This window comes from Ochotona curzoniae, unplaced genomic scaffold (assembly GCF_017591425.1).
Source record: "Ochotona curzoniae isolate NIBS_2020 unplaced genomic scaffold, NIBS_Ocur_1.0 contig_3498, whole genome shotgun sequence".
Classification (NCBI taxonomy): Eukaryota; Metazoa; Chordata; class Mammalia; order Lagomorpha; family Ochotonidae; genus Ochotona; species Ochotona curzoniae.
In genome coordinates, this window is record NW_024465885.1 from 1202894 (window position 1) to 1228397 (window position 25504).

General features: G+C 37.4%; 1 protein-coding gene across 7 annotated transcripts in view; it reads left to right on the forward strand.

Moving 5' to 3' along the window:
• Positions 1-25504, forward strand: part of ZBTB20 (zinc finger and BTB domain containing 20) — a 709762-nt gene that overhangs the window by 335897 nt on the left and 348361 nt on the right. For 6 of the 7 annotated variants that reach the window (XM_040980442.1, XM_040980441.1, XM_040980439.1 and 3 more), the window contains one exon: positions 24977-25024. The gene's annotated coding sequence lies outside the window, so the exon portion shown is untranslated. Of the gene's footprint in view, positions 1-21039; positions 21508-24976; positions 25025-25504 lie in introns of those variants that run through there. The other variant, XM_040980445.1, reaches the window with a different exon arrangement.

Below are 25504 nucleotides of genomic sequence, written 5' to 3' on the forward strand. Positions count from 1 at the left end.
TTTGGGGGGGTGGGGGATTTCTTTGATTTTTTTTTATTGTTAATAACATTTTATTATGTGATACAGTCATGTTACTTCTTTCTTGAGGCATTAACATCATTCATGCAGGACTGATGGGGTCAGTCTTCCTTAAAAATCTTCACAAGGAAGATTTCTTTTAATGATATTTTTATAATGTGAAAGGAATTGTCTTTCACAAACTGAAAGCAAGACTCTTAACAGCTCCTGATCATTCCTGAAACAGTATTAAAAATAAAACAGCTTTGCTCTAGACCTCAAAAATCAAGATTGTGCAAATTCTCTGTGTGGATTTTCTCAGTCTTTTTGAATCTTCCTAGAGGACAAGGTTTATAGTAAAACACCTGACGTATAGAAAAGCCCTTTTGACTTAGTCTACAGGCTGGTACCAATACTTTTTCCTAGGTGGTGTGGTTCTATTAATCAGGATGTGAACTAATGGGCAAGTCTGTGATGGTATAGAACGAGTCACACAGTCCCTAATAATCCAATATTGTTTTGTTTATTGCCATTAAATGGAAACAGGGTGGGTGTATTAGCCTTCATTCTTTTGTTTCTACTTGGAGAGTGGCTCTACAATGCTTCACATGAGGTTCGGGGCAAGGTTTATTATGTTTATTATTTGGTAGCTTAAAAAAAGAAAAGGCCCATAATCTTGAGGCATACATCTTGGTTATCCTTCAGTTAGCAGTATTATTGTTAGTGGATTCATTTCCCCATGAGCTTTCTTTCCAGTGAGATGTGAACTTATTGTCCTGCCTTATGAAATATGACAATACACAGTAGGCTCCTTTCTTATTTTATCTGTCCTCCCCTTAATTTCCTATGCATCCTCCAGTAACTACCAAAATTTTGCTTTTATTTCTTGAGTCTCTCTTTTCCCAGGGAACTTGAAAACTCACAGGCAGATTTTCTTTTACTTCATTCTGGCCTTTTGGCTCCTCCTGCCTGTTTGGAGTTTGAGTTAAATTTTCAAGTTAATGTTTAACCTATGAGATAATTGTTTACAAAATTGTTAGTTGATAATCAAGAATATTTTCCCCCTGGATTAATATGGTTGAAGTTTAACTTGGTGGAACAACTCAAACACACACACTCATACACACACCCTTTCTCTCTCTCTCTCTCTCATGCATTAGCACACACATGCACACACCCATGCATGCATATTTATATAATCAGAGTATCAACTCTGGGAATTTTGCTGATATGTTCTTGCAGCCCAAAATGGAATCTTTGTTCTAGATAAAAAGAAAAACTTTGGTCAAAGGCCAGGAAAACTGACTCTGTAGAAGAATTTAAGCAGGAAAGGAACCAAGGTTTGCTCCTAGGCACAGCTGGCATGCAAATAATGGAAACAATCTGTTTTTCTTCCTTAAGAATATGATATTTATTCATTTTCTTGTGTCATCATATCCAATGAAATTGTTGATATTTTATGCTGTATATATTTTGAAAATTTTTATCTTTGACTATCCCTGTGCTATCTTAGCAGCTTCTGATATATTTTATCATCCTGGTGATATTTTATGTGTTAAAATGTAGCTAAAAGTTAGAATAACTGAATCATTGTTTTCAGTTACTATCTTCATACATATTTGTAGTTAAAAGCGTAAGTCAATCATTATGTTCAGATACTGTCCCCTCTGCACATATTTTTAAGTCTTAACTTTCCTCTTATGATACAAAGAGGAGCTTAAGTTCCATTTGAAATCAGAAGACAATATTAAGAGTATATCTTGAATTCGTAAAAGAAATCTTCCTGTTTTTGCTGGGAGTCAAGAGTACTACCTATGGGTTACTTATATTCAAGTTACTTTGGTTCACTTGGGAACAATTTCTAATTTTACTTTTGGCCATGTATACCTCATGGAACAATTGTTGCCATGTGGACTTAATGAAATGAATAGAGTAATTAATTGAACTAATGGAGTGACTAGCTGAAACTAGTAAACCAATAAATATATACATAAAATACTGCACATGAAAGTATGTGTTTCAAGTCCAGTATGGATATCCGTATGAAATTCTGTGTCTTTACTGTTTTTTGACACAGTAGTGTGACCAAACACATAAGCAAAATTTTTTCTCCATATATAGAAACCCACTAATTTAGGAAATTATTAGAACAACTACCACTTACAGTTAAGAATCATTAATGTGTCCTCTTGTAAGTAGATTTAATGAAATAAAAAATTCAGTCTAAGAATTATATTTTCTGTCCTTTTCTATGTTTGAACTTCATAAAGCTAGACATTCAAAATCTAGATATCACAGGAACATCTTCTGATAGTTCAGTTTTGCCAAATATTCTGTTTTTATTCCAAATTAGCGGTGACTAGAGAATGAATTACTAGTAACAGATTTCAAATTTGATGACAATGAAATAAGTTTTAAGTGTCCAATAAGGTAGTAGGAAAAATTGGGAAGAGAGGTGTCCCAGAAGATAGCTACAGTATTTCAAAAAGTAGAATGTTTTCTTGTGTCAAGTTGCTGCTAAGAAGTTGAGTAAAATGAGAATGAAAATGTGACTGTTGGATCTACCAACAGTAAGTCTGGTAGAAGTAAATGGGGGAAAAAGCCTAACTGAGTTGACTTAGAAAAAAATAGTTAATCAAAATATGGTAGAAGTTAATGAGATAATTTTTCAGTGAATTTTTCTATGAAAGGATGAATATAAATATGCAGTAGCTAAGGCAAGACTTAGGATCAAGACAGTATTAATAATAATATACAAGCATGGTATTTGTGTATATGTGTTAAATATTTGTTTGAAAGGCAGAATTGCAGAGAGAGATATTCCATCCACTAGTTCACTATCCAAATGGCTTGGTCAGTCTGAAGCCAGAAGCCAGGGACTTCTTCTAGGTCTGACATAATGGGTTCGGGGACCCAAACACTTGGACCATCTTCTCACTGCTTTTGCAAGCCTGTTAGCTTATGGTTTTGGAAGTGGAACAGCCAGTTTTCAAAACTGTACACATATGACATACTAGAGCCACATATAGCAGCTTAACCTACTATGCTTCAAGTTTGATCCCTCTACTACTCTTAACCATTCACAAAACACTTTGTTATTTAGAAAACACACACACATCTTATTAGTTAACTCTAACAAGAATGCTAGGAAATATGTGTTTATGTTATATTCTTTCACAGGTAAGAAAACCAAAGCTTTGAAAGGTTAAGTAACTGCCAAAATTACACAATATTCAGAAGTAGTTGAAACCCAAATTTTCATAATTTGAGGGTGCTTTTCTCTGCACTTTGCTTTCCATCCACCTGCCGTACAGTAAGTTCAGTGGATTCCTATTTGTTTTCATTTCTGTTCCAGGTATACACATTGTTCTTTTCTCTCTATTTTACTTCCCCCAAATCTTCTAGCTATGGCCACATCCCTAAATATCTGCATTTGTTCATAAAACAGAACCAAGTGCACAAAGGGTTGAGTAATCTCTGTGGAATACAATAAGTAGAACAGTATCACACCAAAATATTGTGTCAGGCTAGTGAAACTGCATTTCAGATAAACAAGGAGAATCAACACTGTGACCACAATGGCCAGTGTTAGCAAGGGAAGCTTCTTCCTAATATAGTGTCATTTGGTCTTATGAGCTTTTAAAACCCTAGAATGGAAAGGGAAGAGCAAAAATGTAGGAGAGAACGGAAATGGGAAGTGGGAGAAGGGATGGCACAGAGGGGTACGAATGTTGCTTAGTGTAGGCCCTGCAGACCAAAAATTATTGTGTTTCTAACACTATTGATTTTTTCAGCAGCTGATATTTCAATCTGGGTGCAGTGTGTCTGTGAGTCTACGCACACTGTCAAGAAGAAATATGATAGTGTCTTAAAAGATTAATAATATCGCTGGTCCTCTGGAGGCCTGTCTTAATTCACTGGCCTGTTCCCTGGCATGTACTGTAATTTATCTAGTCTGATTTGAATAGCAAATGGCAATCGGCTGCCATTAGGGAAATGGGCATCATTCTTATTGATCCAGCATGGGCTGGATTTTATTTAAGGAGAACTGCAAAATGTTATTACCTTCAGGAGGAGAAACTGAAAAGGGAGGTTTTTTTGAGGTATATTTTGGATATGTTCTACCTTAAAAAATGGAGACTGGATTCAGAAGAACTGAGGGAGATGATCACCCTGTCGTGTGAAAAAGGCCATGTGCGGATTCTTTTCAGCATAATTGTTTACTATCAGGAAAGAGTGCGCATGATTATGAGGGAGAGGCTCTGAGCCTCACAGGTTGGAACACTGGAGGAAAAGTCAGATCCAACATGTTCTGTCACCCAACTTTGTATAGAGGACCCGTTGCTCAGAATCCATTTATCAGTGGGTAAAACAGGCTGAAAGAATTTTGCTGATGATGAGTGGGGTTTGTTTAGTATCTGTATCACATCCTGGAAGCCTTGGATAATGGATTTAAGAAAAGCAAAAAAGAGAAAAAGGGTAGTAATCCTATTTAATACTGGAAACCAGGAGTATTCCATATTTGCACCTCACTTAAAATTCTGAAAGGGGGCAGGTTATGTACTGAATGAATACAATGAACTAACCTCAATCCTCATTAGTGATAAAGTGCATCTCCCCAGTTAACATTGCATGTATTGTCATTGATGATCACCTGTTATTACCATATCTGAAACTACAGCTTTACATTGTTTTACTGAGTCAAGGAAAGCTGTTCTATGTTATGGTAGTTAATGTGATAACAATCAGATGTGCTTTTTGTGCCTATCCCCCACTGTCTTTGCCATACTGATAGGGACTCCATGTGCCAGAGTCCACATGCACTGTAAAAAGTATCCACATACCCTACCTCTCACCTACCTTAGCAGCCCCAGGAGAGGAAAAAGGCATAACAAAGGTGACCAGGGGAAGGGCTCATTGTTGCTGAAATTCTTCATTCCACCTCGGGTTGTTATGGAAAGAAACGATAATGTGCTACAGGAAATGGCCAAGTATAAAAGCAATAAAATAAATTGAAAATGACTTTGTTTTTTTTTTTGAGCGGCAGTAATTGCTATATGTTGTGATGTTTGCATAAAGAATTAGTTAATGTGTAGCAGAATGGCATGTGATACTTTTTATTTGCCTGATGACTATAGTCTCTGAGTGAATGACTTATTAAGGTTAATAAAGAAAAATTTGCTTGTGACTTATAATGATCCAATTGCTAGAATTTAGCATCCCCTTATGCATTGTTGCCTAAAGGGGAGAAGGAAAAAACCCACACACATTAATGGCCGACTGGCTATGATTTTTTATAGTGGTGTGGGAACAAACAATGTCTTCTAAATTGTTGGTCTGTCTATCTTTCTGCCTGCCTGGGCAGGAACGTTATGGCTTTCTTAATTCTCCTGTGTGATTTATCATCCTAAATTCATTGTTTTGCATAACTCTGCTCAAAATGAAGAAATGTCATTATTTTGCAGCGAAAAAGTTGTCATTTGCATAATGCCTGCCATTAATTATTGTGAGACTAATGCAGTTGTTGATATTTTTAGGGCACGGTGGTACAGCCTGCACCTTGTATAATGTCATTCTGAAAACATTGGTAGTTAATAGGTGCCACAACATTGCACAAATGGAAAGGAAGATGATGAAGAAGAAGGGGACACAATGGAACAGGCTGTGATCTTTATTTAGCTTTTTTTTCCCCTGAAATGCTTGGTGAGGGAAGACTATAAAAGGAAGCGAATAGAGCAGGAAGCTGTGACATCCAAGAGAACAAAGGGATGGAAAAGCAGAAGCTTTCTATTTAGGCTGAATTCATGTAAATCTGGGTTCCAGCCAGTCAAATGAAGGAAGTCCTATCCTCTCTGTGATGGCTTACCTACGCAAGCAGAACCCTGGGCGGAATGGAGGGTTGGGCTTTTAAAACCTATCCATTAGGGTAAGGGTTTTACTCTGAGGCATGCACATCTTCTGGAAGAATTCTCTTAACTGGGCACTTGGCCAAAGTTAAGAAGACACACCATGGTTTCATGAAAGGACTAAAGACATTACTGTTCATGTTTTGTTTAATCAGACTTCTTTACTTCTCTCATGGCTGTGTTTAAATATAGGGAGGTATCTTCCCTTCTCTCCAAAAAACAGAGAGATAGATAGTAAGTGAAGTGACAATATTTTTCCCTGCTATTCCTTGCATATCACTAACTTTTGCATCTGATTCTTTAGGGCAAGAGCCTACCAAAGCTTTCTATTACCTATTTCATAGGTAAATGAAAGTCAGTTATAAAAATTCAATCAGAGATGAAACTCATTACACTGAGTCTGGGAGGCATAAATATTACAAGTGTAGGTAACTGTTGATCTTTTTAGTCATGGGAGCTTAAAAAAAACAGACACACATCAAATAGAATTTTTTCTGAATTTCACTGTTTCATGTGTATTATAAATGTAGATATTTCTTTTTTATCATTAAAAGTGAAAGACATAAAAGAAATAGTTTCAAAAGTAGGTCTCACTGCTAAGACTGACCAGAGATACTTAGAAACATGTTGCCCTTCAGTGTTTAAAGCTGGCATTGTGATCCTGTTAGAAATGCCTTATTTTTAAGGCTACAATACAGATTCTGATCCCCCAAAGACTGACTGCTACTATGGAACCTTAAAGCTATATGCTGATTGTAAGAAGAGGAAGGTTTGGTGAGAACACAGGGGGGTGGGGGAGGTTGCTTTCATTTGTCTGTCACTGAGTAACTCAACAGAATTAGCACTGAAGTAATTTTATACACCTTACCTTGGTTTTGGGTCTACAATACATAGAAAACATGCATGCTTGTTCAGGAAAATTTTAATTCCTCACAGTAACATTAACATCATAAATAACCACATTCACAGTTGTGAAAAATAGATGAGCCCGTGCATCAGTTGAAACCAGGCTGCCTTGTTGCTTCTCATTTTTCCCCTCTCTTTTACAAAAAAAGAAATTTTCCTAGTATCCCAAGTTAATGTTTGTGCCTTAAACAAAAGCATTTCATGCATTCAGTGTTGACATATAACAAGTCAGATCTGGGGGATGAGGTATCAAATGAAGAGGAAATGAAATGTATTTATATTTTATGTGGTATGCTGAGACCACACAGACTAATGAATTCGTAATTCACTTGTGTTTGTAGCCTAGTAATACCAAGTTTTCATCGTGTATGCTACATATGTCTATATATCTCACATGTAGTAAGAATACATATTAGATAACTAAATTGGCAACTTATACCATGATGGGAGCAATCAACTTGTCCTGGCAAGCTCTGTTACCTTGAAAGTCACACATCCCATGAACCTCTCCATCTGGGGCAATTTGAGGCAGTTAGTTACCTATCCATGATGAATACTCACAAGGTACGTTGGTTTACCAATATATTTCATCATCTCTTCTGTTGCTTCTTTATTGGAAAGGACTTTCGTCTGCGATGAATAAGCCACTACAACATCCATTTGTTGAGGAAGTTTACCTAAGTGTAAAAGAGGGTTGCGCTGAAGAGGTGTAGCTTTTCATGCATTTGAAAAGCTACCAAATGCACTGTAAAGTAGCAATCTCATGGTAAATAATCAACAGTAACTCTGATCCCCTGTGCTAATGAAAGAATTCTAGAACTCCTTTCTTACATAGAAACGGGCAAGAATCCATATGTTAGTTGGCACTGTTTTTAGCACCTAGGCCGTGATAATCATGTCAGACTGGCATGCTCACTGATTGCTGCCAGGGCTTTTAACTTCTGCATCCCTGGCTTTGGAGTTTTTCCTCCTTTACAATGAGGGTTACAATTTAAATGATGCAAGAAAGTTATAGTGTTTCAGATGTTACTGGGAGTATAGTGAGAAACTAAAGAAAATACCCTGCTAAACTTACTTTATGGTGAAAAGGGAGGCAGACTACATGTATGTATACATAATGTATATATTTTTATATATACATTCATACACATATATATAAACATACAGTACATATATTCGATATATCATTTAAAATTATATATATGTGCTAGGAAAAATATGACAAGGTAAAGGGATTGAAAACAGATATAGATAATGGTGAAGGTGCTATCTAAAATATAGAGGATAGTAAAATTCTCACTGAGCAGGAAATGGTTGAGAAAAGATTTAAACAATGAGAAAAAGCTAAGCATATAATATGAGAAGTAAGAGCATTTTGGGCAGAGGAAGTAGGTAATGTAAAGGTCCTGAAGTAGAGGCTCTTAAAGTAATACAGAATGAGCAAGAAGTATATGAGTCAAGGAGAGTGTAATAAGGGAATTGAAAGGTAGGAACCAGATTATATGGGTCAAGATAGAAACTGAAAGGAAGCCTTTAAGACGGTATTTTTAAAGGATATTTGCTGTCATAAATTAAAAGAGATCTTTAACTATTATGTAGAGAATAGGCCCGCAAAATCATAGTTTGGGGATGATGACCAATTAGGAGTTTTTATGGTAGCCCATTTAGCAGTGAATTAGAAGGGAGGTAGAACTTGAAGCCAGTTTTGCAAATGGGAAGGCTTTAAACAGACTATAAGGAACAGGCAGAATTTCCAGATAAGAAATCATAAGCAGGCATACAATGATAGTAGCAAACTTTCTTTTTGTCCTAAGCTGACATACAAAGACATCAACAAGCAAAAATAGAGATCAAGGACACTGGCTCAATATAAACAGTGTGTATGTGATTATGAACGTAAAGGAGATGAATTTATACATTTCTAAGGGATCTGAACTTACCTAGTCATCCACCTGATCTCACTTCTAGGATATTTCAGTGTTAATTTCATATTTTAAAATATGGATGGCTGGATGTCACTTCTGGAAATCCTGACTATGGCTCACCAGAAATGTCCTGATATTTGAATTCTCCATCAGGAGCCTGATACAGAACATCCCTCTCCCCTCAAATCATCGCTACGTATTAGGGTTGAGAGTTCTATGTGAGTCACATGTACTAGATTCAAAGTTATCCCTGCTTGCCTCAGGAAGTAGTGGATTTCTAGTCCATTCTGAAATATAAAAGTTTTTATCTCCACCCTTCTGCCTTTCTTTATCTTTTAGGTTCTGATAGACTGCATATCCTTTTCCTGGTTTATAACTTGGGACCTCTGTGACCTATCATAGTCTTCCATTTTCTTTCTGCATTATGACCTCTTCAGACACGTGTGGTTAGGTGCAGATGGTAGGGATAAAAACCTTGAACAGGGAGGGATCTCTTATGTGAAGCATGAGTCTGAGAAGTAGCATAATTAGCATATCAACTATTCCCCAGCAAATCAGGCGGCAATGAATGAAACTCATCCTTCTATGGCCAAACCTATCGTATTTTTTTTTCTGGCTGATGGATTTCATATGCTTGTTTTATATTATTACAAGGATCTTTTGCTTACAGGTATAGCATTGGTAAAAAAAATAATAATAATTTAAAAGTTTGGAAATGTAAAATAGCAAACACGTTATGCTCTAGACCTAACCTATATAACCTAATTATATTAATTAATATTATATGGCCTAAGTTAAAAGTAAATTTTAGCATTTATGGAGATTTAGGTATGGAAACCCTGCTCAGAGCCTTTAACTCGGAGCCCATTGTTCATTTTTCCTAAGAGCCGTCTAGGATAACACTCAGAAGGCTATTGATGACTTCTATGTGGTTGAAAGGTAGAATATCTGCTAAAGCTGGACAGTTCCCAGAACTTAGGATTTTAGAAAGTCACATTACCTATAAAAACAGAGAGGATTCCTAGGTGCAACATGTCTATACAAAGTCAGTTATTATAGTTTCAGAAATGAAGGTTTGTGTAGATTGGTGCTTTAGGTATCATCTTTTTCTTTAAGTTTTAATTATTTTTATTGGAAAAGCAGATCAGATTTACAGAGAGGAGAGACAGAGAAAGATTTTCTGTCTGCCAGTTCATTTTTTAAAATTTTTATTGTTTTATTACTATTATTATTTTTTACAATCTTGACATAATTAGGGTAAAAAGGTTCAAGCACTACAGGAAGATGGATAAGAGAATTAATTCCATATTGTTTCCTTAATGTATCTGATGTAAAAGGAGATTTTAAGGGAGAAGCCCGAGCCAGTCTCCTACCCACCCCAGGTCCCAGATGTGGGGCATGCTCTGAGGGTCTTGCTCAAGTGGTTCTGATAGTTCAAGAGTTCTGAATTGCTGCCACTCTCACCACTCCAAGCACGATACGGTCTTTAGAGATTCCACTAATCGACATAGTCCATCATATAGTCTCCGCTTGCCCAGTATTTTCATTGCCAACATATAGCTGAGGTGGTTGATTCACTTGTTCTGTCCTCTGTCATTTAATGGTTAGCATTCTGAGTCCAAAAACTCCATTTGGGGGATCCCCAAAGAAACTTTGTCTGAGGTGTTCCCAGACCAGATTCTTGTATGTGCTACCAAGCACAGGGCCCAGTACAGTCCATCGCCTGGATCAGCTGGTGGTTGCAATTGCTGGGTTGGTTCTGTTTCCATCCCTGTTTGCAGTCCAGCCTGGTTCTGCCCTGCACATACTCGGCCCTCACACAAACCAGTGGGAGCTACAGCCTAGCTGGAGTGACCCACAATAACCCCCAACAGGCCCGCCCCCTTCCCTGGTTTGCCAGTATGTGTGGCAGACTAGTCCAGTCTGTCCCACATTCCCTTCTGCTCTCATACATGTCAGTGGTTATTAAAACCTTATTCCATCTAACCAGCTCAACTATCCAGCCTTCACGGATGCTGTTGGGTGTCTGTCTAGCCACCCCAGCCCCTGTCCTAGTTTTCATGCCCTCCCATGGGGGGTGACAACCCAAGAAGGTGGAGCCCACTATTTCCCTCCCAGGTCACTCCCACTCTCAGATTATGCACTCTCCAGGTGGTTCTGTGGTTTGACTTGACAGAACTAGCCCCCAGTGCCAGCTTCTGCCAGCTGATGTTGTGGCAAAGCCCCAACAACCCTCACCCACTCTAATTGTAGATTGCACCAGTAGGAATAATCAGCCCAGCCTGGTTTTCCCCTGATCGAGTCCACATGAGGCCCACAGGTGCCGTAGCCCTGCTTAGTCTGATATACTCCCATCCCAGCTCACACTCTCCAGTGGGAGTAGCTGTTCAGTTGGAGAACCACCCCTTATTTCCCTGACGGTTCTGCCCCCTCCCTTCCTGGTTCTCATGTGTGCTGGTTGGATGCTGTGGTCACATCTGGCTCAGGCAACCTCACCTTGGCATTCCATGGTGTGTACTGCTTTTGTCGCGACCAAACCTGGCTCGACTCACACTCCGTTCTGGCGTTCAGATTTGCCAGTGGATGATGTGAACTGATTCAGCCTGGTCTGCCCCTGACCCATGCCAAATGTATGCCAGTGGAACACATTCCACGACCTCTTGGCAGTTTCCATCCATGCTTCTTGTGCTTGCCTGTAGGGTTTGTGTCCTGTGAGAGGAGTCTGCCAGTTCATTTTTTAAATGGCCACAATGGCTGGAGCTGAGGCAGTCTGAAGTCGGGAGTTAGAACCTTCTTCCAGTTTCCCACATGGATGCAAGATCCCAAGGACTTAGGCATCCTGTACTGCTTTCTCAGGCCACTAAGCAGGGAGGTGGATGGGAAGTGAAGCAGCCGAGTCACAAACCAACACTCATTTGTGATTTTGGCACTTGCAAAGTAAGAATTTAGCCATTGAGCCATCACAATGGGCCACAAAACATCTTCTATAAAAATAGTATAGTTCAATTTAGGGAAACACTTAAAATCTAAGAAAAAGAGTAACTATCCCTCTGCCCAGAAACATCCACTTTTGGGATTTTTCCAATCTTTTCCCATTATGTGTGTATATATAGTTATCATTGCTTAAATAATATTTAACTTCACAGTACTTAGCTAGGCAATAGTTACACAAAAATAGATTTTCATTTACATGTTGCTTGCAAAATTGATCACTTACCAAATCCCAAGCAAATTTTTATGCCATTAGATAGTATCTAAAATGTGATTTTTAATAACGTCATAGTATGGGATACTGTTATTGCTTAGTCAAAATCCTAATATCAGGCCAGGTTCAATAGCCTAGTGGCTGAAGTCCTCGCCTTGCATGCGCTGGTATCCAACATGGGTGTCGGGTCATGTCCCAGCTGTACCACTTTCCTTCTAGCTCCATGCTTGTGACCTGGGAGAGCAGTGGAGGACAGCTTTGTGATGCTGTGGGGTAGGAGACTGGAAGGAGTTCCTGGCTCCTGGCTTTGGATGAGCTTATCTCTGACCATTGTAAAAACTTGGGGAGTGAATCAGTGGACAGAAGATCTTTCTGTATCTCCTCTGAATATCTACTTTCCAATAAAAAAAAAATGAAGCTTTAAAAACAACTAACATCAAACTAAATTTCCAAGTCTCACAATAATAATCAAAGCTATGATTAACATTCTCACCTCTGAATTTTTGTTCACAACTTTGATTGTTTTCCTTTAGAGAAAAACACTCAGAGGTAAAGTTTTTGGTCACCAGAATTCACATATTTTTAAATTTTTTACACAGATTGCTAAGATATGCTATGCTCTACAACATTTTGCCAATTTAGTCATTCTGTGGTAGCATATTATAATTTTTCCTTCCAAAAGAAACTTGACACAAAGCTGTGCTATTGCCCTTCTCCTGAGTTCTTTCTGGTACATCACTTGTAGTAGGCTCAACTTAACTCTTACCCCAAGATTATACCTACAGTAACCAAAATGTCTTTATAGTCTTATACACTACAAGTGAGATGGCTTAAGGAATATTATTTGATAGTGAGATTGACATGTGTACCTTTTTTTTAGTCCTGCCCTGTGCAAGCATTTCACTCAGCAAAGAGAAAGAAAACCTTTACTGTCAGACAGGGATTGATAGAACCTTTTCTGAGTGCTAGGCACTGAACTGAACATGCAAGAAGTGCCAATCCTGCTCACTGAGACCTTATAGTTCCCATGTACCATGATGTAAAGGCATGATATAAATGCTGGATTTCTAGGACATTGTTCTGTGGTTAAAGTAGTGAAGCCATATGGAGCAGGCATGATAAGGGACGCCTCTTATCCACAAACAAAGGTAGGTTTGTGAATAAGTCCTGATATATGTGGAATCTGGAGGAAGGGGGCATGTAAACACCTGTTTTAACTCTAGAATAAAATGTAGAAGAGGCACACACCTATTAGTTTCTTCTTTCCCACTTTGCCACTCCATGGGTAAGTGGCGAATCTGCACCTACCTTGGGAGGGCAGGTTTCTTCCACGTGGGAGATTCAAGTTCCAGAGGATTTCAAAATGTCTATAAGAAATGTGGCATGTACAAAGAGACTGTTTCCTGATGATGATGATGATGATGATGATGATGATGATGATGATGATGGAAGAAATATTTGAAACTCACCTCTTGTGTAAAACCGGAAAGGTCACAATGTACTCCAGGCCCCTTGCTGAATTGAAAGGGGGTTATACAATTTGCCATGCTATGTGAAGGTGTGAGGAGGTGGGGATTGCTTACTTGGGAATGAAAAAATGAGTATCCTATCCCATTGCTTGGACTGGAGAGGCTTTCTGATGCTTGTTTTGTTAGCTAAAATGGATATGAATTAGTGAGACAATCGTAGCAGTGACATAAAAATTCCAAACAGTCCTTCTGAAAATGCATAATAAATGACATATAGCAAAAATGTAAACAAGCCGCTTAATAACATTTTAATGCTTGATTCTGATCTCTTAATTAAAATGTGCATAAAATAAAACAATGGTGGAACATCTGTGTGTGTTATTGGGATAGCAGGATTTATACTGCACCCTGGGCTTTTTTGTTCACTCCACAATGTGTATGAACATGACAGGGGTTCCTCTGTGAGGAGCAGTTCCCCATTGGAGCCCCCTGGCTCTATGCTTCCGCCCACCTTCACTTGGCTGTGATTGTCTCTCCTTTTCTTCCCTCTGTATTAAATACTGGATGGCTTGTTCTTTGCTTAAATTAAACCACTCTCATCATTTGATCTGCAAACCACTCTGCGCAACCCCTATAACCTGAAACCCTGACCTAACCCTGACTCACCCTCGTTATCTCAGCAGATGTACACAGCATTACCTAATGCTTTTGGCCTCAATGAGTAATCTCATAGAGCTTTAGGGAAAGCAAAGCCCTTTGTATGCACAGCCTTCTAGCAGTCATTACTCAGCTGGACACTATAGGATTTAGATGGTAAAAGACAGAAATTCTCCTCACCCATACTGGTGATATTTTTATTATTACTATTGATCTAAGGTATGTATCTTTAAGCTTCATTTATTCCAATTGTCAAATGAGAGTACCAGCAATCACAAAAGACAAGGGTTATTAAGTGTTTTAAGATCTTCCAGTGAAAATGTTAGTACCAGGAAATGCTACTATTTCTTTCTTTACTTGGTTACTAAAAAGCTTGACTTTGAATAAACCAACACATAGAGTACTTAATATCCTCTATTTCCCCTTGAAGAGTTCCATATCATTTATCCAAAAGAAAGTGATAGCCAAATGACTTTCCTAAGTAGCTGGTATTTAATGTGTAATGTCTCCCTCTTTGAGGGGAGGTTGTATCAAGCCCCTCCATCACAGTGCTAATATTTCTGAAATATAGGTGGTTTGTTCTTTGTTCCTTGGTCAGGAGACTGATCTTCAAAGAGGTTTAAGTGATGTGCCTAAGGCTATGTTTGTAATAAATGAAAGTCCTGGAATTCATACTCCAATATGTGTCTTTTTTTCTAGGCAGTCTCTCTACTGTATCAGCCCTGTATTATGTTAGATCTCATTTCCTGTAGACAGTGGCAAGGTGATGCTCTGAAAGAGTTAGGTAAAAAGATACCATTTTTGGCAAATGTCTGAAGCTTGCTTTTATAACTTGGATTTAATTCATAAATAAGGAGTAATGAATATTCAATATGTTCACAGATGAAGAGCTACATGTATGGATCATATAACTTCTGCGCTTTGGCTAAGGGATGCAGTATGCCTTGGGAAGTTTCACAGATCCACATGGCATATCATCATTAGTCAACCACAGTGTACAACTCCTCTGTATTGGGGTGGCTGGTTACCACCTAAAGAGATGTGCGTAAATTACATGCCTTAGGTGGACAATTTGTTTTCTGAATTTACCCTTAATCCTTCAGTCAGGGCAAAATACCCATTTTTATTCAGGCTTTGCATTGTTTGTTGATTTTTTTTTTAAGTGTTGCCCTAAGAAAAGAAGGAGAAGTGGGTTAAGATCCTTCTTTGATAGTCTGTGCTTTCCTGTGTCATACCTGATTCAGTGTTATTTGTTTGCCACCACTCGATGATGAGGGAAAGTATAATTGGAAGTTATTAGGACAAATCATATAAGTCTACCTTTGGGGTGACTTTTTTTCTTTGAAATTTTCATGTTTCAATTTACTAGAAGAGGGCATGATAGTTTGTTCTTCTTCTATAATTTTGTTTTTCTGTTTGAGACAGTCTGTTTTAGGCTAGTTATAGATCCTAAAATAGGCCCAGCATGGTAGTAGTGGAATTCAGTGTTGCACTCAGGTGTATACCTAGGAAGGCATCATAGTCTAGTTGGAAACCATGGGCCTTAAACGTCACAAGAGCACAACCTTTCTGCCTACCATGCTGTTATTCACTGTGCTCGAGGATTTGTAACCCATAAAATAGAGTTGAACAGTGACACCTATTTTATAGTGTGACATTATCCAAATTAAACACAATAGCCTGTACAACTTAAATCCAAGATCGGCCCTCAGTGAGTGTTGGCTGCTTACATTTCATGCAGCTTGGAAACAGAAAAATAATGTAGAATAATACATGAGAAATAATGATACTGAGTTTTAAAGAAATGTTTCATTATTTCAAGTCAGCATAATAGGAAGAACATTTGTCTAGAAAGCAGACATTTGGGTTCTCCTCCTGAACCTGTCTCCAGCATGCTATAAACTCTTTGCTCTCTACCTCTTTTTATCTCAGTTTCCTCCTCTGCACAATGACTGCGTTTGGATGAATGCTATCTGTTTATTTATATAACTTTTCCTTCAGAAGATTTTTGTCTTTTTCAGAGTAGTCTATGACATGTCATGAAACAGTGTCTAAGCCTCAAATGTCAACAGCCAAGTATGGCAGACAGGACTGCTAATATATGCTTTTCCCTGGGCAGCTTTGCTAACATGTATATTTTTATCTTTGTATATTTGCCATGTATCTCAGAATTTATGCACCTATGTGGTTGTTGAAGTAAGCACACTAGCACACATTCATATATCTTTGTGGGTATTGTGTTTATATATATACACACACACATATCTATACAGTATGTGTATATATATAAATATATGTCTGTGTGTATAAGAAACAGATGCACTGTGGGCAGATAAAGCAGATAAGTTTAGATCCAAATAGAAGCAAAGCATATAAATATAGACATTATATAGAATGAAAGCAAGCATATCAGCACCATTTCATTATTGCTTGAAGTCTTTGTATTAAAGAGTTTAAAATAAGTAGCTGACATTGAAATTATTTACTGAATGACACTGTCAGATCACAAGGCACATGGTAAAGTAAGAAAATAACCTTTCAACTTTTGAAACGAAATTAAATTCATTACTAAAAACTCTAGATGCTTTGTGTGGAGTGTTTCAAGAATATAAAATATGCCACCTTTCCTACAAATACTATCAGACAATAAAATATAAATCAGAAAAGAAAATATATTCCATTCTTGAGAAACCATTTAGCAAAGGTGACATTTGGATCCCTGTTTTGTGCAGGTTGTGACTTGAAACTCTGCCCTGTATCTAGGTTGGATAGATCAGTTGGTTTCATTTTACGTAATTTGGCAGACAGTACCTCTGAAGACTTGAAGGAAACCCACCTAAAGGAGATATTTTGAAGCACAGGGCCAAAGTCATCATTGTTATCACTGTGAGCTTGCTTGTGATTGTGTTTAGTGAGTGTGTTGTGTGAGTAAAACTGGCTTCCATCTGTTACTTTCATATCACTGTCTGTTTTCACCAGTCAAAATAATTTGTTATGAATTCTTTATTTTGTTTTGTTTTAGTGAGGAGGATATTCTGTGTTGTTTTTAGCTGATTCGAATGAACCGGGTAGTTTCTGATGTTACAAGTTATGTATCTTGGTCATGTTGTGACAGGAGTGCTCCTCTTTCCTCCTGAACTAACTCCCTAACATGCTTCATCTCTTCTTCCAGTTTTGTTACAAGAACATCTCAAAAAGCTGAGGCTTGCAGAAATTCCCTAGACTGCAGATACAAAGCCAGTTTTTGCTGATTATTGTAAAGCTGTCAAAGTTATTCTTGTTGTGGCTTTTTAGGATGTTTGACTTCCTTTTGCTTTTTATGAGACTGGAGGATCAGGAGCATGTTCTAGTGCTCTCTCTTCTGCTTCTCCTAAATCAGCCATTAGTGATCCATAGGTGTGTGATATGACCTTGAAACGTGTGCTGCATGATTAGGCCACCTCCACTGATGACTCTTATGCAAAAATTAGTAACGTACCCAAGTGCTCATGCAATGTCTACTCCTCTGAACAACCAAAGACCTCGAGTACCTCTTCAAAGAGTAGAAAGAAGGCAACAGCTTGCCAGAGTATTGATAATGGGGGGCGGGGTGCATCTGTTCACACTGATTGGTAATTCTTCAGTTTGTGAGAGTAATCCATTAGATTGGACAGAGATTTCCAAACCCAGGATAGGCAAGCCCTAACCACCTAATCATCAGGAAGTAACTGCGGATATTGTGCTAAATCTGTACCCTCCAGCAAAGCTTTAAAATAAGGGTCAGAAATCTCACTGGGGGATGAAATTGGAGAGTTACATATGAAATCTGACACTGTTAAGGGCCACTCTCTCTTGCTGTGGACGCAAGATGGAAGGCAGAGGAAACATTTCTTTCTCTCCCATCTTTCCCCTTCTAGCCCATTCCATCTGTGAACATGGCCCATGTGTCTGTGATCTCCTCGTTTTTTAAGTAATATTTTTGATTAATTAGAAATCTGACCTGGAGATAAAGATCCTTTTTTCCCTCTCTGATGAAGTGTTTTGAAACATGAGGTCCTGGTTTCCTTATTGATAACAGCAGAGATCTGAACAATTCTTGCATTCTAGTCGAAAGCCAATGAGGGATAATAGTTCCCTCTCAGGTGACCAATTCCTGCTGCAGGTGTTTTATTTGTCTGTTCTATATTTCAGGTAAATACCAAAAGCCTCTTTGTTCTATAAATTCATATTTTTCTTCTTTTAAAATTTCCAATATCAAAATACATTAACAATAACAACCAAAAAATGAGAAACTATTTCTGTAAGAAAAATGAACAAAGTGAAGTTGGGCCACTAGATGAAAAGTGAGAGTAAAGGAAAAATTGGAATTCTCAGAAGAGCGTATGTGTGAGCCAGACCAAAACAGAGGATAGAAAATGAATAGGAAAACATGGTGAGAAGAAGAGATGATTTAAACAGTAGATTCATGCTTAAGATAAAAAATTAGGTATAAGGTAGCTTTGAGGTGGTCATTTTACATAAGTTAAGGAATCTTTATCTTACGAAAGAATCTTTTGAAACTTTTCCCTGTGGCATTTAAAATGAGATTCAATTTATACACTTTGGTTTTGTCTATGCTGTGAGAAAATGAACTGTGAGCTTTGGACACTAGGACCAGCTCTGTCTTAGAAAATATTCTCAAGAAAATTAATTCTGAGCCCCCAGAATCTTCATGTAAAAAAATTGAGGAGTTGAAGCAGATTCTCATAGGATCTTAATCTATGAAAGGGGATGATCTTGTTAACATATTTAAAAGATTATGATTGAAGAAAGTTGCTGGGCTTGAGTACATAAAATGGGCCCAAATTTAATTTTAAAAAATCGTTTTGAAGATTTTGATTGCGAAGTACAGATTTACTACTGGAGAGTTAAGAAGATGGTGGCCCCACTTTTGGAAAATCATTGCTGAACATGATTTTAGTTCAGTCTTTAGTTAGAATACTTGAGAAATTATATTTGTAATTCCTTCTCTAAAGGCCTTACTCTTCAATCAGCTGAAAAGATGGGATTTCTGACTTTCTAATCTAGAATTTATTTTTCTCATAAAACTCCTGTTTAACCAAGAAAATAGAAATCAGTACCTTCTTGGTTGCTCTTCTATTAATTTGAATTTGCATAACATAATCATAACTCTACCTGCTTTGCCCTTCAACAAAAAGCCATAATCTCTCTCATTACTAAATGACTACATTCCTCTCAGTGTTTTTTTTAAATGTTGATATACCATGACTTTTTCTAGAATGTGTCCATAGAAATTAAAATGGACTTTTCTGTATCCAGTACTGAAATGAATAAATTGTGTAAAGCAGCTGATGGGAATCAACATGACACTGCTGATGTTATCAGTATTATAGTTTTTGTTATGTTTTATTCTAATGAAGTAGAGCTGAAGTCAGCTGACATCCAAATAACTGCCTGATATTTCTTTTACATAATTATTTTGTCTGAAAATGAATGATGGAGGAAATGCAGCCTAATATTTCCTGGAAAACATTGGCAGTGTCCTTCTGGGCTTTTCTACTGGATTTTCCCAACAGAAATGTATCCCCCATAATCATCATTTTATAGTTTCAAGTAGTATTTTCTATGCATAGAAAAGACAAGAAGCACCATGTTAGGGGCTTGGTGAAGACCTGTGTACATGCCATCACTCATCACTAAAAAATCTGAGGAGACAGCATTGTAGCACAAAGGGTGAAGCCTCCATCTGTAATTCCGGCATCCTACGTGGGGACCTCTTACAGTCCTGTTTACTCCATTTCTAGTCCAGTTCCTTGTTAATGCACCTGCGCAGGCAGGGGTAGATGTGCCAAGACCTTGGGTCCCTGTACCCATATGGAAGACCTGGATGAATCTCCTGGTTCCTGGCTTCGACCTGGCTGAACCACAGCGATTGCTGCAATTTGAACAGTGAATGAGCAGATGGAAGATTTCTCTCTACTTCTCTCTCTCCCTCTCTGTAGCTCTGCCTTTCCAAATAAAATGAAATAATTCTGTTTTTGTTTTTAAGAAACCTTTGACAAGTAGATGAAATAACACATGTACTTAACATTTCCAGCCCAAGATGATTGAAATTTTTTGGATTATTAGAAGTGAAACCTATACACTTTGGATAGTCTTGTGACCTGTCACAGTCATCATCACTAGTGTTCATGAAGGTCACCTTCTCTGGCTGTCTAGCTGTGAGAGAGAACTCCTGTTTCTCTTTCTCACCTTGGTGATCATTAGCTATAGGAAGGCATTCAGGTACAGGAAGATATAGCACTGAGAGACAGAATCAACTGCATCATTATTTGTTAGCGTAATCCTTTGGAATTTATTATGTATCAGTGGAAACCCTGAGTAGTCGTAAGGCTCTAGGAATGCCTAAGTCATTCTGATCAAAAGTTAAATATTCTTCATAGATATCACTCAAGTCATTTCTTCTCCAAATATTGTTTATTATTTTAGGATCTTTGGTCTTGTTGCCCATTTCTCTTTAATTATCCTATATTCAGCAGCTCTGTTCAGCCAAATAATTTGTAGCATTATCTTCTTCCAAAGTAAAATCATGAGCTATTCAAAGATTTCTGAATATGTTCTTTATATATATTTTCAAGAAGATAAGTAAAATAGAATACATTTCTTTTTCCTCTGATGATATCCCTGTATATATTTCAAATAGGATTTATGTCTAGGCTAAACTAATTGGACCATACTACAAATAGAAACTCACAAATATATAGGAAGAATGATAAATAGCTGTATTTGGAGAAGTCTGACAGTTTAGTGGAATTACTTTCAAGTAATTTGACATATTAGTAATTTCAGACATTCACCTGCCAGTAATTTTCAGACATTCACCCGCCAGAACCAGACTAGCACAACCTCTAACTTAAGTACATTTTTCTGAAATGTAAACAGTAACCAAGTCAGAGCTAAAAGAAATAAATATGAGCTTATTTCTGATATTGTTTGTCTACATAAACGCTTCCTCCCTTCATTCCTCTGTTGCTTTTTCCCCCCCTCCCTGTTCTGCTGTTTCTGTCTTTACTCCCTCCCCCTCCTGCTCCTTTCTTTTTAGTGTTCTGAATTCATTAGATGGCATAGTGTAAATCAATAGTAAACGCTAACCGCCTACTCTGTACTCAGTTACGCAACATCACAGAACCGGTACACAGAGACAAAAAGGGAAAAAGCACACACAGCCTTTACATTCAAAAGCTCTTGCATAATTTTACTTTTCCTCAGCCAAAAAGGAAATAACAGATGGGGAAACTTACAGCTTTTTTCCCTTTTCTCAGATTGTTTAGAAAAGAGTTAGTTAACATCTATGGCCATTTCTACTTGCCCAGGGCTGCAGCAAAATATCCCATAATTGCTAGTGTCCTAACTAGCTTTAAAATAGAGCTTTGTGACCCTCCATGAAGTGATGAATTTTCCAGGTAATATAAGACTAAAATTATTCTGCAATGTTTTTACTTACTTGCCTCCTATTTTATGCAAAATCGACATCATTTGAAAAATGAATTTTAAAATAGAGGAAAATAGGTGTGTGTGTGTGTGTGTGTGTGTGTGTGTGTGTGTTTTCAACTGAAATGTATCCTAATTTTAAAAAAGTTACGTAAACCTGTGTTTCTCTTGCTTTTTACTTTGGGGCCTGTATAAAGCTGTCTTTTTATTTTTTCTTGTGACAAAGCACATGCAAACTACCCCCCCCCCAAAAAAAAACGAAAAAGAAAACATTTAGATGTTACAATAGAGGCAGTTAATGTAAACTTCCTATAGAACTCACCCTTCTAAGTGGACAGTTTAAGAACCTGTTGTTTCTGGAATTCTCAGAACTTTTCATAACACTATTCTCTGGAACACCTTCCTATGCATTGTACCGCCTGTACATCCCAGATGTATAAGGAAAATTTCTGTCTCTCACTTGCTCTCTGTAACTCTTCACTCCCTTCCCATCCCCACTTCTTCATTAGAGTGTCTGACTCCCTTCTCAGCTTAAATGGGAACACAGTGAGACCTGCGTGAGATTTATCAAGCTTTCCTCCTAGTACCAATATTTTGTTTCACTAAACTAACTGATGTCTTGGGGAGCCAGACGTTTTTCTGATAAGGGAAGTTGGAGAGACTTGTGGTTTTGTTCTCTTCTTATTTTTTAGTGTGTGCCTCTCAAAGGATCATAAAGTGGACAGAAAGTGAAAGGGAGCACCTCACTAGGCAGGTCCAACTGTTGGTCTTTTTAATGCAATTGGATGAAGTGAAACGAGGGTGGAGGAGGTGTGTGGCATCATTTATGCATGATCATGAACTACTGAGGCCCTGGAGCTCAGATCAGCCCTGTTCTCTCAGGTCATCCTTTATTGCTGGATGTTAAAACTATAAGAAATCAATTCATTTGATTTTCCTAAAAGCAGGCGGTGAGGTTCCTTTAATTTTTTTTTAAGATTCAGGCTATTTCATAATTTGTATAATTTTGATTTATGTGTTAGCTATTGCAATTTAGAATTCCTTTGTACAGAAAAATCTGGTGTGCAAAGATAAAAATCAAAGCCAGAAGAGTTTTGTCTGATTTTTCAAGTTTCATTGCCTGAACGTGTGCCTCCCTGTTATTAGAACTAATCAGGATCCTCATGTTTAGCATGCCCCTGCATTTATGATGATATGGTAACATGTTTGGTTGTGGTAATATGAGTAATGATAGAGTATATATTTCTAAATATTTTATAAAAATATCTCCTTTCAACTTTTTTCTGAGTTTATTTGTGAATGGATAATGAAAATTAATCATGTCATTCTAGTCTTTAACCAAGAAATCATACTCAGGCATCTCTCTATGTGATTTGTACCTGAGTTCCAATACAAGTTGGTTTGTAGGACCCCGATAATATATACACAGGCGTGCGCGCACACACCCACACACACCCCTCTGTGCCATGGAAAGAATTTTTGTAAAAATAATATAATTTGTGATCATAGAAGAAGTTGTTTTGAATATCCTGATTTTCAAATAGGTTATCTGAATTTCAACAAACAAAATTTTAGAATTCTGAAACAAAAAAGGATTTGCATTTTTCTCATTCTCAAATAATAATAATGATAATAAGTAGTAGTAGTAGTTGGAGACGTCTGGTTATAAAAGCCAAAAGGTCTGAACTTTTTTCTAGCTTCTTTGTCAGAACAGCCTTCATTTTCATCTAGGTGGGCTTTCATGCTCTCTCAACCACTGTAGGGCAGGACTGACCTTTCAAACCCAGTGTGGGTCATCCCAGCCTGTTCAGCTCTTGTTTTCTGTTGTATCTATGCTCCCAGAAACATAAAGTCCACTTTGAGTTTCTCTTTTGCAATATGAGATCATTGTTGAGCCTAAACTTTTGTTTCCAGGGCTTTCAGGCAGTGGTGAGTTTTAAGCATTTTCTATTTTTGCATAAGTCCGCCACAAGTTTTTCAAGATAGTTGTCTTCTCCTTACAACTGGCAATGGTGATAAACATTTTTGTAAATTTTGTGACAAGAACTTCAATAACTGACTTGAAATTAGACACAGAGATTTCCTGGCTTTAACTTTAGACAATTCGCCCCATTAGGTAAGAAAGCCTTTATTATCTGTATATCTGTCTAAAAAAGCAGTTAATTTCAGATGACAGTTTTTTTGACTCTCCCTGGATGTTGTTTATAATAGTCAATGCTGCATAGACTATTGGTTGATTTAAACAGACACAAGCTTTGGCAAGTGACATTGGTGAACTTCATTAAGCTTCATATGCAAATGTGTTAGGTGTTATGATTCTGCCTCCCAAATATTCTCATGTTGCACTCTGCACATTGTCCTTTGAATCTTGACTTTTCTCTGATTATTTTGGGATTCTTTTATTTTTATGAGTTCTAGAAATTATAGAAAATTCTTACTAAGAGTGATCTTTTATATGTTTCATTATTTTTAGCTACATAGCTGATCATTGTAAATTGGTGTTGGTTTCAGTTAATCATGCTAGTCATTTTCCAGGCTTTCATTGTGTGGTTCTGTTGGGGTTGCAGGAACAATGAGGGCAATGTGTGGGGTGATCTCTGGGAAAATCACCAATGGCTTCAAAATTTTAAGGCATGGAAAAGCTAAGTTTGAAGAATTATTGATAGACTGCTATTTGTGAGGCAAATGATTTTTAAAATGCAGATTATATGATATTGAAGGCATTTTTGCTCCACAGAAGAAGCTTTTTAAATGTTAATTCTGAGTTTGTTTTTGTTGCTCTGTGACTTAGCATAAAAGGTTTTGGTTTTAAAAGGCTTCAGTTCACTCATTCCATTTGTCCTACTGGACTTGGAACATAGCACTATACATTTATTTATACCCTGAAAGGAGGAAAAGGCCAGTAACTCACAACTCATGAACCCGTGGGTAAATAATCCATAGTTTGTTCTCCCACCACTGCCACAATATTTATATCCAGAACACAAGCAACAAACAACCAAAACAAGGAGAAGCCAGTTTGTTTTTATTTACCAGATGTTTAATCAAAAGTACAGTAAAGTTCAAATGGAGCTGCAAATCCTGGTGGTTCACAATGGTTTGATTTATTTTTTTAAACAGACCATGGATAATTAGCCATAAAACATAACTTTCCCAACACAAGTTACAGTGAATTGCAGAAATGGGCAGCAAGTCATTCATAACTGGTTGCAACTGGTTACAGCCCTTCAAGTTAAACATGCAGGCAGTTACAAAAGCCACTTTCTCAGTACACAATTGTATATTCATTTCCAAAAGGAAACATCTTTTTCTTTTTTAATACAGTATCACTAAATTAGTGTCTCAAAGTCATGAACAAATGGATTATTTCCTATGATTGCCATGTTGTCCTACATTTATTAAAGTAAGTGCCCAGCATTTACAGTACTCCTTTCATTTCAGAATATTTCACCATCAGTAACTGGATATTCTTCATAACACTGCTGTCTGGTGAGTAACTTTCATTATTTCCAAATGGTAATCTAAAATGCTAAGGTTTCAAGAAGTCAAATATTTGTAGATTCGCGAAAGGCTGTAATGAGTCTACTAATTCAAGTTCTAATTTGATCAATACTTATTGTGAGCATCTGCCAGGGATAGATCTTTTGTATTCTATTTGCTCATTTGAAATACTATCATATTGAAGAAGAAGAAATATGATGCAAGTTTTAGTATTTTTTTTGAATTGGGTAGAAGCTTTCAAGAGAACCCATTGGGAAATTTCCGTAGAGATATTTGTGTTTCCAAAGCAGGTTCCTGAATGGGCCAAAAAAAAGGTGATATGGTGAAGTATGGTCCTGATATTTCCTGTGTGGAACTTAGATGTTTTGATATTGAGCAAAAGAACAGCGAAGTCCTCCAAATATGTTTTATGGTACTTTGAGCTAATTTTAGTGTGTTCCATGATGTTCTGGGAAGTTGGAATACATG